General features: G+C 41.1%; 2 long non-coding RNA genes across 2 annotated transcripts in view; one reads left to right on the top strand and one right to left on the bottom strand.

The window, feature by feature from the left end:
* The window catches only part of LOC142047814 (uncharacterized), a 498924-nt gene that overhangs the window by 9923 nt on the left and 469711 nt on the right, over positions 1 to 19290 (top strand). The window lies entirely within an intron of this gene.
* Positions 9454 to 17175, bottom strand: LOC116819000 (uncharacterized). The gene is made up of 3 exons (XR_004372320.2): positions 16969 to 17175; positions 15994 to 16189; positions 9454 to 9509 (listed from the first exon to the last, which is right to left on the bottom strand). It is a non-coding gene; the product is annotated as an uncharacterized LOC116819000 (long non-coding RNA).

Below are 19290 nucleotides of genomic sequence, written 5' to 3'. Positions count from 1 at the left end.
TTCACTCCTCCCTTATCACTGAAATGAAAACTATTGCAGAGGCTAATGACTCAACATACATAATAATGTTAACGGTTCCAAATATTACCTGATCACTCTGACAAAACCAAAGTGGCCACCTGATCTTCATCCATCACTAGCACAACATTAACCAACCCAACTAGTGGTATGTCCATATCATACTCAGGTCTGAACCCAGATTCATTATGGACACAGAAACATGAAGTATGCAGATATTATAAAATTGTCTCACCACAATTGTCTCAAAATTTATTCCCAGGAAGGGCCTTTATGGGAGTTTCTGGATGTTTGGCATCTTTGCAAAACAGGCCACTTATTGAGGCTCCCAAATATGGATTTAAGTACCTAAATTCTGGTTTGTAGATGTTGACAAATTATTTTTCTTGTCTCTGTGTTAGTGTAAGCTTCCTGCATAGCATTAGTCTAATCCCCCTTCTGAGCCACCACCTGTTTTGATTAAATATCATCTGACATCTGTGATGATGGTCTGCAGATCTTCCTTGGTCAGTTTAAATTGCCCTCTAAATGGCCCCAAAGCATTTGTTGGAGTGTGAAGTGTGCTTCCCCTATGTTCTCACCAGCTTCTCTAGTCATCAGCATCGATGTTGCTGTCATTGGGTCCTAACAGTTGAAGTGTAAAGTAATTGTATGGTTTCCCCTCCCCCACGCCTCACATACTTCTTCTTAACCATCCTCAGAGGATTGGGAGCAGTTCAGGAGCGTTTCTGAGCAATGGAGGTTGGAGTGATATTTAATGCCAATATTTAGAATTATAGGCCGATAGGGTTAGAAGGGACCACAAAGGTCATCTAGTCTAACCCTCTGCCAAGATGCAGGATTTGTTGTGTCTAAACCATCCAAGACAGGTGACTATCCAGCCTCCTTTTGAAAACCTCTAGGGATGAAGCTTCCACACCCTCCCTAGGCAGTCTTACCATTCACACAGTTAGAAAGTTTTTCCTGAGATTTCCATAGAAAACCCCTGTTCCCCTGCCACACTCCTGCCCTGCCTGCAACTTCCCCTCCCAGCCTACAGCACCAAGACTCCTGCAGGGGCTTCCCCGCTGGGTGGAGATGCATGTGCCCCAGTCCACTACCTCCTATTTGGGCAGCGGGTCCCCAGATACAGGCAGACTTGTGATGCTGCAGCCAAGGAAGAAAGTGCTAAACCCGAGATTTTGCTAAGGGGATGTGCTAAGCCTGGGCCACCAATACCAGGGCAGAACAAGCAGGGAGAGGTGAAAAGTTGTTGTTAAGCAGCATGCCTGTTGCCAGTATCCAAATCTCATTAACATTAATGTCAATGGGATGGACTCAGCTTCTGGCATAATGTTGCTATTAACCAAAAGTTGTTAATCTCCAGCTTGCTATTAACTTTATCCACTATAAGTATAAAGGGACTATTCATATCCCCTCCCAGTGTTTGTCAATAGGAGTAATCTCACCCCTAAAACACCAGATTGGGATGTGATGTCTCCAAAAGTTATAATCATGCAAAGTTTGTGAAGAATTTAATAATTATATAAAATAGATTGTATTTTACAGACTGTATATATTATTTCCTATCTCATGCATAGATTTGTTCACCATTCTACAATAAAATATATTGATTAAGCTGATTAAACCGAAGGATAAATCTAGCTTGAGTTCAACATTATATTTTGAGTGAACATAACTGGGAAATGGGGATTGATTGTTAATCCTATGCTACTCCTTCCTGTGACTAGATCGCTGTGTGGGCCAAATTCTGCACTCATGTACAGCCATGCAGTGCCATGGAAGGCAATAGCGTAACTAGCAGAAAACACCACATCTTCTTAATATGTGCCCAGTGCTCTGACATTTGTTGATATGCTGGTGTATGCAATAAAATAATTATTTTTAAAACATGCAGTTTAAGCATAGAAGTGTTTGGCTTATTAATGGCTAGAGCTGGGGGCATACCATAAAGTGTTTTCTGCAACTAACGTACACTACAGATTTGCTTTGGCCATGCTCTCTCATCCCCTTTTGTATTTGCTTAACAGACACCGGAGTGAGTTAAAGTTTACTCATACAAAGGTTCATGCAAAGTCCATTTTAAGTTTATTTACTTGTGGTTTAGCTTTGCCACAGAAAAAGCCCCTACCAGCTCCCAGGCACAGTGGCAACTAATTGAGTTGGACAAGGATCTGACTAAACCCTTCTTAGCTAAGTCTTCATGTTTGTGCTGTTGGTTTATGTCAAAGACTGTGGTGATTACAGAGCATTACACATAATGCAAGTAATATATTTTATATGGGTTGAGACACAGCTTGGCACCCTGTACAACTTGCACACTGCACACAAATCAGCAATTGCTTTGTGTGAACATGACAAGAGAAAATTAAATTTAAACTAGTTTGCATGTAAATTTAAACCAGCCAACATGTAACACAGTAGCCTTAAAGTTAAGTACATGCATACGTGACTGAACAATTGATCATAGAAACATAGAAGATTAGGGCTGGAAGAGACCTCAGGAGGTCATCTAGTCCAACCCCCTGCTCAAAGCAGGACCATCCCCAACTAAATCATCCCAGCCAGGGTTTTGTCAAGCCGAACCTTAAAAATCTCTAAGGATGGAGATTCCACCACCTCCCTAGGTAACCCATTCCAGTGCTTCACCACCCTCCTAGTGAAATAATTTTTCCTAATATCCAGCCTAGACTCCCCCGCCCCACTGCAACTTGAGACCATTGTTCCTTGTTCTGTCATCTGCCACCACTGAGAACAGGTGAGCTCCATCCTCTTTGGAACCCCCTTTAGGTAGTTGAAGGGTGCTATCAAATCCCCACCTCATTTTTCTCTTCTGCAGACTAAATTAGCCTCTCCTCCTAAGTCATGCGCCCTAGCCCCCTAACGCCCCCCTGATCCCTTAGGCTGATGCTGAATCACTGCAGAAATGCTTAAGAGATGGCATCCCATGTCTGAAAGTAGTGTCATTTTCATTCTCTCTCTGGCCCAATGACTATTCAAGAATTTCATACAAAGTGAAGCACTTCTATAGGAGAGATAGAGCGCTGCCCTGACAGATATCCTCTAGCGCAGTAGTTAGAGCACTCACCTGGGAGGGGAAATACCTGGATTCAACTCTCTAATCCAAAGTGAGGATTAAAACTGGCCTCTCCTATATGCCCGATAAGTACCTTAACTACCAGGCTGCAGGCAGCACACCACTACCTCTTTGCCCCCATTTTGTGAATAGCTTCTAAATCCCTTTTTGAATCAAACCTGAAAAAATTCTTTTGACTAAAATTATTCAGCGGCTTTGTGTCAAATTTGCAAATAGTTTCAGGTTACTCAAACCAGCATTTTTCAGTGAATAAACTAGTCTGAAAACATCACAAGGAGCTAAACTGTAGGAATAATGACCGAGAAGGGGGTGAGAAAGGAAGTATTTGTATTCCCATTTTACTAGTGGGGAATTGAGGCACTGAGAGATTAAGTCTTTGGCATAATAAGGGATTTGCAGGATTGGAGCTGGTAGTGATGTGATATAATATAGGGCCAGATTGAAGTGGCCTTCACATGGGTGATTGAGGAGGATACAAGGAGACTCTCCAACTCAGTCTCTGAGCTCCCTGATCACAGGGATGACTCCCCTATCAACCCTGAGGGGTATACACTGATCCCAAAGTTGTGAGGTGGAGGTGAGGTCAATTCCACCTCCCCCAATAGGAAGAAGAATCCCCCCTTCATTCCAGGATACTTGGGGAGGGGACTGTGCCTCCCTGAGTTCCCCTTGAGGAGGTGCATGGCCCCATCATCTCCAACGGAGGGCTGTGTCTAAATGGCAACATTCAGCAGTGGCTACTTAGAAACTGCCCTGCTGGATCAGCTAGCTCAGTGTCCCCATCTCCAACAGTGGCCAAAACCAGTAGCTTCAGAGGATGGTATAAAAACCTCACAGAAGCCAGAAGTGGGACAACCTTTCACAGGCTTCCTGCTTCTGATATAGTTAAAGAATCTCAGGTTTGTTTTTTTCACCTTTTGCTGTTTTCTCTTTTTTGGCCCTTCTAATTTCTCTTTTATTATTTAATGAATGAGTGAAGCACACAAAGCGGTAAAACCCAATATCTAACACATACAGATATGCAAGGTGTATTGGTTTAATTTGATTTATTTTTATTCATACATTCATTATAGACACTTCCATCCTTTGCTCTGGATTCTCCTTGACACATTTAAAAAAATACAATTATAAACTACTCCAGGAATCTCCTTTTGGCAATAATAACCATACATACATAATCTTGCAGCCAAAAACATTTATGAGTATTATCATCTCCCACCAAAATCTTCTCAATCTCTCAAAGCTAAGGGAAATAAATAAACCTTAGCAGTTTTTGTTGGTTTTGTGCCCTCCAAATATCACTTTATGAAATTTATCTTTCCTTGTTGAAAACATTCAAACACACAAAATTTTGCATGGCTGAAGTTAATGTTATTTGAATCAGTCACTTATGTGAGGAAAATGAATCCTGTTGTTTTATTTTATTTAGTGGGAATTTTCACAACCGTCACAAAAATAGTGAAATTTCCATTTTCACACTGAAATATTAAAACCTTCAATTTTTAGGGTTTTCATTTTCAGTTCAACACATTTCTAGGCATGGGATAAATTTGAAGCCATAAAAATCTATCTCCTCTAAGAAATCAAATTCAGATCCTTGAGGAGGTCCCCGAATTACCAGCAGGATAGAATATGATAATGACAGGTAGAGCAAATCCAAGGAATCATAGCAAATACCTTTGTAAACCCTACAGTTAGTTCAGATACAAACCTTACTTCAAAGGACTCCTTCTAAATCTTGCTTAATTCTAAAACACTAATATGCAATTCTATGGATGCTTCTTCATCAGATCAATGATTTCACCATATACTCGCTCAGGAGCATCAAGACCCCCAAATGAAATCAAAATGGGCCCAATCAAGAAAATACTTTTCATACTGTAGAATAGTGATTTGTGGGAGTAATATTTTCATATCCTCCAGGTCCACCAGTCAGTCCTCTCCACTATACCACAATGCAGTTGGAACTTTCATAACTTCTAACCTATACAAGGGGGCTTCAGTCTGGAAAACAAATTGAACAGCTTTAAAAGTGAAAGCCTGTGAAGTAGTAAGTTTTAAACACAAAATATTCATCTGTGGCTTGATATCTGCCTGAAGTTTTGGGTGCATGCAGAAAGAATGCAACTATTTTATTATTAGATGTAGTGAGAACATCCTTAAGTTTCATGGATTTCACTGGAAAGTCAATAGAATAACAGCTGGACAGGGACAGTGGACAGGCAACAGAATTTGCAGCAGTGAAAATATTTTGAGCAGAGTATTGAATAATTCAAATAAATCAACTAAGATATTTCCACCACAATCAGACAATGCAGGTAATATACTTTATTCCCTTTTTAGAAATATTCTTGCTGTAGTATTCTGTTTATTTTTACTTTTAAGAGATCATGACTTTTTCTTACCTGGTTGTATTTAACTTCATTTTCCTAGCTGCCATAATCAAAATATCTGAATTCTCCTGTTTTAAATTTCTAAGAAAGAAAAAATATACACATTTTAATATCCTTTATTATTTGTTCTGTCCCAAACTATCCTGAAATGATCAAAATGAATAGTGGATTTTAAAGGAAACATTAGAAATTAATTAGACATTGTTTCTATTAAAAAGGAAAACAGTAGGCAGCTTTTCAGAATGGAGACTGATATCATAATCTTGTTAAAATACTTGCTTGCGTCACTTTAAAAATTTAATTCCAGACTGATGAGGCAACCAACCAGAACGGCTTTTAAAAACCATGCAGTCCTAAGATTGAGTGAATCATTTCAGTACCGGTCCAGAGTTCGCATTCTATGTTCATTCTTACACTGAACAGAATTATATTCTTTCTGAGATGCTATGTCCACTGATTTACTTGTACCAGAAGGTGTTTGCAGTTAAGCAAAGACCCAATAGAAATACAATAGATTTTTCAGTATAACAATTATCCTTCTCTAAACTTGAGTGTTAAAGTTGATGGTTGAGAGCTCTTGGAGATGATCCAGGTTGATGCAGTTATAGCTGATGATGAAGTTGGACTAGAGAGATATAAAATATCCCTCTTCATGGCTTTGAGACATATGAAATAATTCTTTAATATCAGACAGGGAAATCCATTAGAATTTTGTCCATCGATTGACAGAATCTGAAAAACTACTCCACATCCATGAAACACAAAGGCTTACACTGTAACTTACAGCAAATAACTATGTTCATGAAACGATAGAAAATTGACATAGGCATAGACACCAAAATTGAGAAATGGACAAATATATGGGGCAATGGTCCCCATTCCTAAATAAACACATTATTAAAAGAAAATTACATTAAAATTCTTTATCAATTTCTCACTCCCCTTAAAATTAAACTTATTTATGGTACAGGGATAGGGCAAATGCCAAAGAGAATGGAATGAAATAGGATGATTTCTCCATATATAGTAGAAGAGGCCAACAATTAAACATTTTGGAAAACCATAAGGAAGATCAGGATGTCAGCTGTCAGATAGCCCAAGTATTTTTATTAAGTTGTCCTGAAACTCTGCATCTTATAAAAGCCAGAAAAAACTGATCACACATATCCGAGTTGCCACTAGAATTACTATAGCAAGATGGTGGAAGAGGACAGACTGTCCTGAAACTACTGACTGGTATCAAAAAGTGTGGGGAATTCTGGTACTAGAAAAACTAACTTATCAGTCAGAGCTCTACAAGGGAGAAGATACAAAGATAGTTACTTAGAAATCTGATGGAACTTTTTGGAATCTGCTGAAACGGGGTCACATTCCCAGCCACCAAACCTGATAGTTTAAGAACTTTTTTTAAAAAAAATACTAAGGTGGGGGAGAAACCCTTTCAACTATAGCCACAATTAAACTTGAAGGAAAAAAGAAAAAAAAGATTAATATCACAGAGTTTTGATACAAGTAAAACAGGTTACACATCTAAATGTAAGAAAAACTGAAGTTTGGACCTAAGTATATGATAATGGAAGACTTTAATGGATACAGAAGACGAAGAGTAGAAAAGCATCAACCACAACACGTGATCGATACTACAAGCTGAAGAAAGCAACTGGTAGCAAATCTTGTTAATATAGCTTTAGGGATTTCCAAAGTCTAATTCTTAATTATGTATGTAATAAGCTTATTTAAGCTGTAAACAAGTTTTATAAGATTTCTGTTATAAAAGAATAGATGTGTTAATAATAAGGAAAGGAAAGGAAATTTAGTCCATTGGAATGAAATTAGTATTTAATCTTATTATCTATATATATATTTTGTTTTCATATTGTACCAGTGAATGTGCATGGTATTTTGTTTTAACTAAATAATTTATTCCAGTAATTTAATAAATGTTTCTGTTAAAGTTTGTAATAACTTATTTTAGACCTTATTCTCCTCTCTCATTGGTTTTCAGACCAATATGAAACCAGATCATGCCACTCTGATCCATGTGTGAGGGCATCCTCTCTGTATGGCTCTGTCAAGGTTTTTTCCCCCACTTTGAACTTTAGAGTACAAATGTGGGGACCTGGATGAACACTTCTAAGCTTAATTACTAGCTTAGAGCTGGTAACACTGCCACCAGCCAGAAATTCAGTGTCTGGCGCACTCCCTGTCCCCCCCAAACTTTCTCCTCCCTGGGTTGCCTTGAGAGGCTTCACCAATTCCCTGGTGAACACAGATCCAAACCCCTTGGATCTTAAAACAAGGAAAAATCAATCAGGTTCTTAAAAAGAAAGCTTTCAATTAAAGAAAGAAAGATAAAAATCATCTCTGTAAAATCAGGATGGAAAATGCTTTACAGGGTAATCAGATTCCTATAGACCAGAGGGGTCCCCCTCCCCCAGCCTTAGGTTCAAAGTTACAGCAAACAGAGGTAAAAATCCTTCCAGCAGAAAGAAACATTTACAAGTTGAGAAAACAAACATAAGACTAACACGCCTTGCCTGGCTGATTACTTACTTGACACATGAGAGACTGATTTAGAAAGATTCGGAGAGCTTAGTCCCAAGAGCAAACAATCGAACAAAAAAAAAAAAAGAGCACAAACAAAGACTTCCCTCCACCAAGATTTGAAAGTATCTTGTCTCCCTATTGGTCCTCTGGTCAGGTGTCAGCCAGGTTTACTGAGCTCTTAACCTTTTACAGGTAAGAGAGACATTAACCCTTAACTATCTGTTTGACAGGCTCTCTCAAGGAAGATCCAGCCATCTCTATGTCACTGTTTCCCTTCCTCTCCCTATAGAGGTCCCTCCATACATTGTTTGTAGAGGATGCTGGAAGGACTGGGCAAAGGAGTGGGTAGCCCAGCGCCAGAGTAAGATGCATATCATCTCTCCTTCATACCCAGGGGGTCTCCTCTGAAAAAGTGATATAGGCACAGTCTGTATTAACTTTTTTGCAGAGCCATTCCCTGATACGGTCAACGTGAGCATGGTTATAATGAAGTCACATTACAAAGTGGCTGAGGGGAAAGGCGAAGTGCTCTACTGGGCGCTGGAGGCCAGAACACAGGAAGGAGACAGATTTGGGGGTGACCAGGTAGCCTTTTCAGGGGAGCAGGACAAGCCTTGACTCCTGCACTAATCCTCCTTCTTCTCCCCATGGGATGACAGTGGGAGGATCTCCAAGAAAAATTCTTACAGAGGTTTCCTCCCCAAATAGCCAGTGCTTTCAACAGTTCCAGCTCCCACCCCTCTATCTCTTTCTCTCAGACCCCAACTAAATGGCCTTTCATTCAGCTTCCTACAGTCAGTGGCTCTTCAAGGCAGCACAGCAGCTTCCCTGGGGCAGCTGACTGTAGAGGCTGGGCTAGGAAGGGAAGCACTCTTCTATCTTCGATAGACTGTTGCTATCACTCCTGTTCCAGAGAGACATCAGAGGGAAGAAGCTGCTTCCCCCCACAGGTCAGCTACAGCGCTCAGCTGTGCAAGAGAAAACAGGTGTGATGCTTGGAGCAGCCTCCGACTATAGGAAGCTGCATCAGAGCTCTTACGTCCATATCCTGACTGAAGAGGCTAAGACCCCAATCCAGCAAACCACGCAAGCATGTGCTTAATTTTAAGCATACGAATAATTTTTAATCAAAAACTTCCAAACCACACATTTCTGTGGGGCCTGGAATTTCTCTTACACATTTCCAAGTGTCCCAAAGAAAGGAATCAGGGCTACTAGGGGCAGAAATTTTGTCAATATCAGTGTCCTGCCTGCTCACTGGGACTAAGATCCCAGAGACTGAGTGGATGAGGGTTGGAATTATGACGGGCTCACCTGGACTAAGACTAGGTACGTGGGAAGCATTTTGGCACCAAGGGAAGAGAATCATGGTCTTTATAAGAACTATCACTTCCCAGTCCAGGTCAGAATGTCATTCCAATTTCATCTGTGGTGTAGCTGCAGTCGTGTTGGTTCTAGGATATGAGAGAGACAAGGTGGGTGAGATAGTATCTTTTATTGGACCGATTTCTGCTGGTGAAAGACAAGCTTGCAAGCTACAGAGTGCAAATATGGCTTGCCCCTTAAGAATCTGCAGCCTGCCTGTATCATCACTTAGGGTGAGGATCTGCTATTCATCTCCCATGTCTTTAGTATATTAAGCTCAGTTTACCTAGCAATTAAACAAAACACGCAATCTCCTTTGATCTGTTTGCTATTCCTTATAATCACTTAAAATCTATCTTTTGTAGTTAATAAACTTGTTTTTGCTTTATCTAAAACCAGTGTGTGTTGGAGTCATAACTTGGGGCAGAGAGAGGGGGAGAATTTCATGAGTTTATGCTGTACAGTTCCCTGTGCAGCACAAGACAGCATAATTTTGGGTTTACACTCCTGAGGGGGGGTGCATGACTGTAGACCACGTGTACAGGACCAAGAGCTGGATGAGGCTTTTTTAAACAACTAAAAAAATTTATACAAAACTCAGGACTTGTTGGTGATGGGGGACATCAACTATCCAGGCATTGGTTGGGAAAATAATACAGCAGGGCACAGATTATCGAAGAAGTTCTTGGAATGCAACGAAGACCACATTTTTATTACAGAAGGTGGAGAAAGCAACTAGGGGAGAGGCTGTTCTAGGTTTGATTCTGACAAACAGGGAGAAACTGGTTGAGAATTTGAAGATGGAAGACAGTTTGGGTGAAAGTGATCATGATATGATGAGTTCATGATTCCAAGGAATGGTAGGAAGGAAAACAGAATAAAGACAATGAACTTCAAGAAGGCATATTGTAGCAAACTCAGAGAATTGTCAGGCAAGATCCGGTGGGAAGCAAGTCTAAAGTGGGGGAGGAGGGAAGAGGTAAGGAGTGTTGGCAGTTTTTTAAAAAGAAACATTAAGGGCACAAAAGCAAAATTATGCCAATGTGTAGAAAATATTGGAATCATAGAACCATAGAATATTAGGGTTGGAAGAGACTTCAGGAGGTCATCTAGTCCAATTCCCTGCTCAAAGCAGGACTAACACCAACTAAATCATCCCAGCCTAGGCTTTGTCAAGCTGGACCTTAAAAACCTCTAAGGATGGAGATTCCACCACCTCCCTAGGTAACCCATTCCAGTGCTTCACCACCCTCCTAGTGAAAGTGTTTCCTAATATCCAACCTAGACCTCCCCCACTGTAACTTGAGAGCATTGCTTCTTGTTCTGTCATCTGTCAGCACTAAGAAGAGATGAGCTCCATCCTCTTTGGAACCCCCCCGGCTTCATGTAGTTGAAGGGTGCTATCAAATCCTCCCTCACTCTTCTCTTCGGCAGATTAAAATAACCCCAGTTCCCTCAGCCTCTCCTCATAAGTCATGTGCCCCAGCCCCCTAATCATTTTCATTGCCCTCTGCTGTACTCTCTCCAATTTGTCAATTTGTCCACTTCCCTTCTGTAGTGGGGGGGACCAAAACTGGACACAGTACTCCAGGTGTGGCCTCACCAGTGCCGAATAAAGGGGGAATAATCACTTCTCTAGATCTGCTGGCAATGCTCCTACTAATGCAACCCAATATGCTATTGGCCTTCTTGCCAATGGGGGCACACTGCTGACTCATATCCAGCTTCTCGTTCACTGTAATCCCCAGGTCCTTTTCTGCAGAACTGCTTCTTAGTCAGTCAGTCCCCAGCCTGTAGTGGTGTTTGGGATTCTTCCTTCCTAAGTGCAGAACTCTGCACTTGTCCTTGTTGAACCTCATCAGATTTCTTTTGGCCCAATCCTCCAATTTGTCTAGGTCACTCTGGACCCTATCCCCACCCTACACCATATCTACCTCTCCTCACATCTTAGTGCCATTTGTGAACTTGCTGAGGGTGCAATTAATCCCATCATCCAGATCATTGATAAAGATGCTGAATAAAATCAGCCCCAGAACCGGAGCCATGGTAAGAGACCACCTTGGCTAAGCCAGGAGATCTTCAGTGCACTTTCTTTGACAGGGCAACAAGCCTTGTGGATATGGGGAAACAGTGGATGAAATATGCTTTGACTGTAGTAACTTTTTTTAGAAAACTATACTTGAAGAGTAATTATCAGTGGTTCACAGTGAAGCTGAAAGGGCATTGTGACATTACACTCCACATTGGTAATAGTAATATTGTGATAATGGCATAATCATGATGCATTTTGTACAGGATGGGGCATGTAAGATGTCATTGGAAAAGTTATGATTTACTGAATATAATTATCCTATTTGTATGCATGTATCATTTTTGTATCTGAAGTTATAAATATTAACTATCGATCTGCATTTCAAACAGGCTTACACTGGAAAACAACCTCAGCCAGCCTTTCAGGTACAACAGTGAAGAAGCCAGATTGTTGATGAGCCATCAGCACTAAGACAATGGGCTGTGGAATAGCTTAACCTTCCTGTGGACATTTCAGCCAGCCTGTAAGTAATGGCTATGACTCTGCAAGGGCATGTGACTGGGCCACATGACTCTGAACTCCATTATGGGATGTCAGTATTTTTCCACAAAGTGGTCTGGGAACCAAGTTTGAAACAAAGGGCTCTATGCAAAAAGTAATATCATCTGTTGTTCTCGATTCCCCCAAAACTCAACACCAGAGAAGCTCCAAAAGGAAACGACTTGGAATGGGGGAAGGGATCCCAAGCTGCAAAGCAAATGCAGCTTGTCCCTTAAGAATCTGCAAGCCTGTTTGTATTATCAGCCAGGGTGAGACTCTGCTAATTCATACCTTAATCTTTCTAGTATTTTAGGAATCGTTTGTGGTTTTGTTTATTTACTAGGTAAATGGTTTTGATCTGTTTGCTATCACTTAAAATCTATCTTTTTGTAGTCAATAAACTTATTTCATATTTTAACCTAAATCAGTGCACCTTTAAGTGAAGTGTCTGGGGAAAAATCTCAGCTTGGTTACCACAAGTATGCATATTCCTCTCCACATAGAGGGAGGGGCAGACATATTAATAAGCTTACAAATACTGTACAAATCCCTGTGCAATGCAAGATGATATAATTTTGGGTTTATACTCCAGAAGGAGGTGTGTTCCTGGGAGCTGGGAAACTGCCTGGGGTCTGCTGTACATACTTGGGTGGCTTAGGTAAAGCACTCTCAGGTAGCTCAGGTTGGGTATGTGGCACCATCTGCTGTCATGCTGGGTGATAACAGGCCTCAATAAGTCTGGCTGTATCTCTAACCAAGGAAGCAGTGTGAGCAGGGCCAGTCCAACTGAGTGGTTAGAGAGGCGCAGTGGTTTCTCATGGCTCCCAGACTGCACCCCAGGGGTGACAACCCATCACAGACATATTGAGTAAGGTCCTGCAGGGATCTGGGTCCAGTTCTATTCAATATGTGCACAAATTAATTGGATAACAGGCATCAAGAGTTCACTTATAAAGCTGGGAGAGGTTGCAAGCACTTTGGAGGACAGGAGTAGAATTCAAAATGATCTTGATAAACTGGAGAAATGAAATAAATAGAATGAAATTAAATAAAGACAAAGGCAAAGTACTACACTTTGGAAGGAATAATCAGTTGCACAAAAGTAAAGTGAGAAACGACTGCCTAGGAAGGAGTACAGCAGAAAAGCATCTGGGAGTGATAGTGGATCACAAAACTAAGTAAGAGTCAACAATGTAATACTGTTGCAACAAAAGCAAACACCATTCTGGGATGTTTTAGAAGGAGTGTTGTAAACAAGACATGAGAAATAATTCTTCCACTTTACTTGGCACTGATAAGACATTATCTGGAGTATTGTGTCCAGATCTGTGCAACAAAAATGATTTAAGGACAAGAAAAAATGACCTAGCACATGGGTGGGGAACCCTTTTGCTATCAAGGGCCACTGACCCACAGAAAAAAAAAATCAATGGCGGGCCACACACAGCTCCACAGGCTGATGCCAAGGCTTGAGGCTTCTGGCCCGCAGCACCGAGACTTGCCATGGGCCAGGTGAAATTAAAAAATGGGCCAGATTTGCTACTAGCAGTCACATATTAGTTACGTGCCATTGTAGGCAGTCTCATCATACCATACTCTCCATTATCTTATCAAGCTGAGACTTGCCATGGGGCAGGTGAAATTAAACAACGGGGCCGGATCCGGTCTGTGGGCTCCCCACCCCAACCTAGGAGGAAGGATTGATAAAACTGGGTTTGTTTAGTCTGGACAAGAGAAGACTAAAGGGGGGAGAGGACAACTGTCTTCAAGTATGTAAAAGGTTGCTGCAAAGAGAAGGGTGATAAATTGTTCTCCTTAACCACTGAAAACAGGACAAGAAGTAATGAACTTATATTGCAGCAAGGGAGATTTAAGTTAGACATTAGAAAATCTTCCTAATTGGAAGAGTAGCTAAGCACTGGAACGTAGTGTCTGGGGAGTCTGTGGAAACTCTGTCGCTGGACGTTTCTAAGAACAGGTTACACAAACATCTAACAGGGATTGTCCAGATAATACTTAGCCCTGCCTCAGTGCAGGGGACTGGATTAGATGACCTATCAAGGTCCCTTCCAGTCCTACATTTCTGTGAGTCTAAGCACTGGCCTACAGTCATTCCCACTCTTTCCTTCTGTGGTAAAGCCTCTGTCCCAAATCTGGACCTTAGCATCCAAAATTTGGGGGCTTAACATGAAACTCCCCCCAAGCTTATACCCAGCTTGGCTCTGATCTCGCTGCCACCAACCAGGATTCAGTGCCTGGTACACTGAAGCCCCCCAAAATCGTCCCTGGGGGACCCCCCAAGACCCAGAACCCCTGGGTCTCCTATCTCAAACGGGAAAACAAGTTCCTCCCCCTTGTCTCCTCGTTATCTGATCCCCAGCTTCCCTCCCTGGGTGAGCCTGGGCGATGCAGTACTTAACTCCTTGAATACAAAACAAAGAGGCCAGTCAACCTCTCCCTAAGGCGATGCATTCAAACCTAGTAAAGCTAACATAAAGAGATTTTCCACCCCCCCTTTCCTGTAGCCTAACCAGAGAAAAACCAAAAACCTCAACCAGGTTTTAAAAAGAAACTTTATATAAAAAGAAAGAAAATACAGAAAAATATAACCCACTGCATTAAGATGTCAATTACAGGCTCTTGCTTATAAGAATTAGGAATACACAGTCTGATTCAAAAAATAGCCAATTTAAACCAGTCCAGCAATTACACACATGTAAATACAACTTACAATATCAACCTATTGCTTTCCTTTGTACTTACACTTGGTAACAGAAGAGTAGAAAGAAGCTTGGAGATAGAAGAAAAGATGCTCTCACCACAGCCGGGAGAAACAAAAGACTCAGAGTCCCCAATTCCCGCCCCTGACTTTTAAAAAAAATCCAGTTCTCTGATTGGTCCTCTGGTCAGGTGTTTGGTTCCCTTTGTTCACCCCTCTCAGGTAAAAGAAACACCTTTTCTTATCTACTTACTTATCTACTTATGACACCTTCTCTGATCTAATGACTGTTCCACTGTGGATAAATCGTTAAACAGTCACTGCGCCCAAAAGAGAGCAAGGGAGTGAGAATGGGAATGATTCTGTAGGACAGTTGTAGGGCACCCACCTGGGAAGTAGAAGACCCCAGTTCCAGTCTCCCTGCTACAATTATTCTTGCATTATTTATCCACCGTGGAACAGCTTCAACAGGAGAAACAGAGAGCTCCCACATCAGAATATCCCATAATCCAGTGATTAGAGAATGCTCCCGGGAGGCTGGAGACTACCATTCAAATTCCTTTCTCCTCCTCTAGGAATGAGGGGAAAACTGAACCTGGGTCTCTCACAACCCAGGAGAGTGCTCTAACTCGTGGGCTAAAAGTTATGACAGACAGCAAAAACTTCTCCTCTTGCCTGATTTTGAATGGGACCTGATATGGCAGGTGGCCTCTGAGCACCCCTACAGGACTGGGCCCTGCACGCAACTTTGGCAGCCATATGCCTGAGGTGTTTCACCGGTTCATGAATAATTCTGGGGTGAAAGATAGGGTCTCTGGGTGCCTAGAGGGAGGCTGCAGTGTACATGGCCAGAGGCAGAAACTTACGTCCCGAGGGATTTTTTACTCTGAAAAATGTTGGTGCCGAGTAAGCCTAGGCTTCATTGGGAGTTTTGAGGATCACAGTGGAGCCAAAACTGGGACTTAGGTACCTAAATACCTTTGGGGATCCCACACTTGAACACCAGCAGACGTGTGCAGCTGAGTAAATAGTTAATGTTAATTACCTCTGAGTGGTATAAGCACATCAGCTGATGTAAATTACTGACATATTGGTAGAGACTGTCATCAGCCCATTACAATGCTTTTGTGACTATGTTGCGTCATAAAGAGAGCAATACAAAGAAGCTGGAATGTATCAGTGAATCGGACCCATTGGTTTACAAATATAAAAATCACTAAAATATAAAATAAAATAAAAAAGTAAGATTTTAAAAGTTTCTCTGCCATTAAGTTTCAGGTACCTGTTATCTGAAAATTTCTCCTAATCAGCTGTAAGGTTGTAGTGTTTTCTTGCCCAATAGTTCCCTCTGTTATGTCCAATCCAAACATCATAGCCAGCATCTGCTAATATCAAGCCCAGGGTGCCACTGGCCACATTCCCAACTCAGGTGGTTCCCTCTAAAACTAAGCCATGCTGCAGAAGAACAGGCTTGAGACCTGAGAAAGAAAGAGCGATTATTTTACAAAAGTAGAATCTCTCTAATAGGATAATAAAATAACACTAAACTCCTCTTCTTGGATTTCTTTCAAAATGGCACATCTATTGGAGATTTGCTACTAGCAGTCGCATACTAGTTACATGCCATTGTAGGCAGTCTCATCATACCATACTCTCCATAATCTTATCAAGCTGAATCTTGAAGTAAATTAGGTTTTTTGTCCCCATTGCTCCCTTTGGAAGGCAGTTCCAAAACTTTACTCCTCTGATGGTTAGAACCTTTCATATAATTTCAAGCCTAAACTTATTGATGGCCAGTTTATATCCATTTGTTCTTGTATCATCATTGGTGCTTAACTTAAATAGGTCTTCCCCCTCCTTGGTATTTATCCAGAGAGAAATCATATAGAGTGACCAGATGGCAAGTGTGAAAAATCATGACAGTGGGTGGTGGGCAATAGGTGCCTATATAAGACAAAACCCCGAATAATGGGACTGACCGTATAAAATCAGGACATCAGGTCACCCTACAGTCATATCTCCCCTAAGCCTTCTTTTGGTTAGGATAAACAAAACCAAGCTCTTTGAGTCTCCTCTCATAAGGCAGGTTTTCCATTCTTTGGCTCATCCTAGTAGCCCTTCTCTGAACTTGTTCCAGTTTGAATTCATCTTCCTTAAACACAGGAGACCAGAATTGAACACAATATTCCAGATGAGGTCTCACCAGTGCCTGTAAAATGGTACAAACACTTGCCTTTCTTCACTGGAAATACCTCACCTGATGTATCCTTGGACTGCATTAGACTTTTTCACGGCCACATCACATTGGTAGCTCGTTGTCATCCTGTGATCAACCAATACTCTGAGATCCTTCTCCTCGTCTGTGGTTTCCAACTGATAAGTCTCCAGTTTATAGCAAAAATTCTTGTTATTAATCTCTAAGTGCATGACCTTGCCCTTTGTATTATTAAATTTCATCCCACTTCTATTACTCCAGTTCACAAGATCCTCCAGATCTTCTTGTATGATTTTCCAGTCCTCTACTATATTGGCAATATCTCCTAACTTCGTGGCATCCGCAGATTTTATTAGCCCACTCCCACTTTTTGTGCGAAGGCATTAACAAAAATGTTAAATAAGGTTGGTCCCAAGACTAATGCCTGAGGAACTCCACTGGTAACCTCTTTCTAGCCTGACAGTTCATCTTTCAATATGACCCATTGTAGTCTCCCCTTTAACCAGTTCCTTACTCACCTTTCAGTTCTCATATTAATCTCCATCTTCTCCACTTTAACTAATAATTTCCCATGTGGAAGTATGTCAAATGTCTTACTGCAATCCAGGTAGATTAGATCTACTGCATTTACTTTGTCTAAAAAATCTGTTATTGTCTCAAAGAAGGAAATCAGGTGGGTCTGGCACAATCTACCTTTTGTAAAACCATGTTGTATTTTATTCCAGTTACCATTTACTTCTATGCAAAATTTGTTCCAAGATTTTACATACAATTGAGGTCAAACTAACAGGCCTGTAGTTTCCCAGATCACTTTTGATTTCGTTCTTAAAAATAGATACTCTATTAGCAATTCTACAGTCATAGGATACAACCTCAAGTTTACAGATTCATTAAAAATCCTTGCTATTGGTCTTGCACTTTCATATGCCAGTTCCTGTAATATTCCTGGATGGAGATTATCTGGGCCCCCTGATTTAGTAAAATAGAGCCATATCTGAGTTCTTACGATTTCCTATGCCAAAGGGAATTCTGTTGACGCTAAGATAATAGCCATCATCTGTCATAATTTTATACTCTTCACTTAGATATCCTCTGTAGCGGATGATCTCACTCTGCAGGAAACAAAACAAAGGTGTTTTCTAGAATTGTTTGCACTTCTGAACTTTTGACTTTATCTGGGGCAATTAGCAAGGAGTCTCTCACATGGAAGTATCTAGAAAGACTTATTTCTGTTTAATTTTCGTAAACTTCTACAGTTTCCAGGTTTCAGATGAGCCAGTAAATACAATCTGTCCCAAACAAGAAGTACTGAAACTAGGACAGCTCATTTTTCACTACTTGTCTTCTTGTACCATAGGAATATTTCCATTAAGATGGAATCAGGTCTTTTGGAAAGGTCTTGGCTAACCTTCAAAAAAATATGGAGGCAGAAGCTGATTTAAACAAGTCTCTAAAGGATAAGAAGTGAAACATAGAAGAAAATAGAGCGATTGGCTCTGGGATGTTGAATGCACTCCTCTTACAAGACAAAGTTAAAAGGTGTTTTCTAGAATTGTTTGCACTTCTGAACTTTTGACTTTATCTGGGGCAATTAGCAAGGAGTCTCTCACATGGAAGTATNGGCCTCTGAGCACCCCTACAGGACTGGGCCCTGCACGCAACTTTGGCAGCCATATGCCTGAGGTGTTTCACCGGTTCATGAATAATTCTGGGGTGAAAGATAGGGTCTCTGGGTGCCTAGAGGGAGGCTGCAGTGTACATGGCCAGAGGCAGAAACTTACGTCCCGAGGGATTTTTTACTCTGAAAAATGTTGGTGCCGAGTAAGCCTAGGCTTCATTGGGAGTTTTGAGGATCACAGTGGAGCCAAAACTGGGACTTAGGTACCTAAATACCTTTGGGGATCCCACACTTGAACACCAGCAGACGTGTGCAGCTGAGTAAATAGTTAATGTTAATTACCTCTGAGTGGTATAAGCACATCAGCTGATGTAAATTACTGACATATTGGTAGAGACTGTCATCAGCCCATTACAATGCTTTTGTGACTATGTTGCGTCATAAAGAGAGCAATACAAAGAAGCTGGAATGTATCAGTGAATCGGACCCATTGGTTTACAAATATAAAAATCACTAAAATATAAAATAAAATAAAAAAGTAAGATTTTAAAAGTTTCTCTGCCATTAAGTTTCAGGTACCTGTTATCTGAAAATTTCTCCTAATCAGCTGTAAGGTTGTAGTGTTTTCTTGCCCAATAGTTCCCTCTGTTATGTCCAATCCAAACATCATAGCCAGCATCTGCTAATATCAAGCCCAGGGTGCCACTGGCCACATTCCCAACTCAGGTGGTTCCCTCTAAAACTAA

Source organism: Chelonoidis abingdonii, chromosome 15, assembly GCF_003597395.2.
Source record: "Chelonoidis abingdonii isolate Lonesome George chromosome 15, CheloAbing_2.0, whole genome shotgun sequence".
In the NCBI taxonomy this organism is placed as follows: Eukaryota; Metazoa; Chordata; order Testudines; family Testudinidae; genus Chelonoidis; species Chelonoidis abingdonii.
This window is presented reverse-complemented; position numbering and strand designations above follow the sequence as displayed.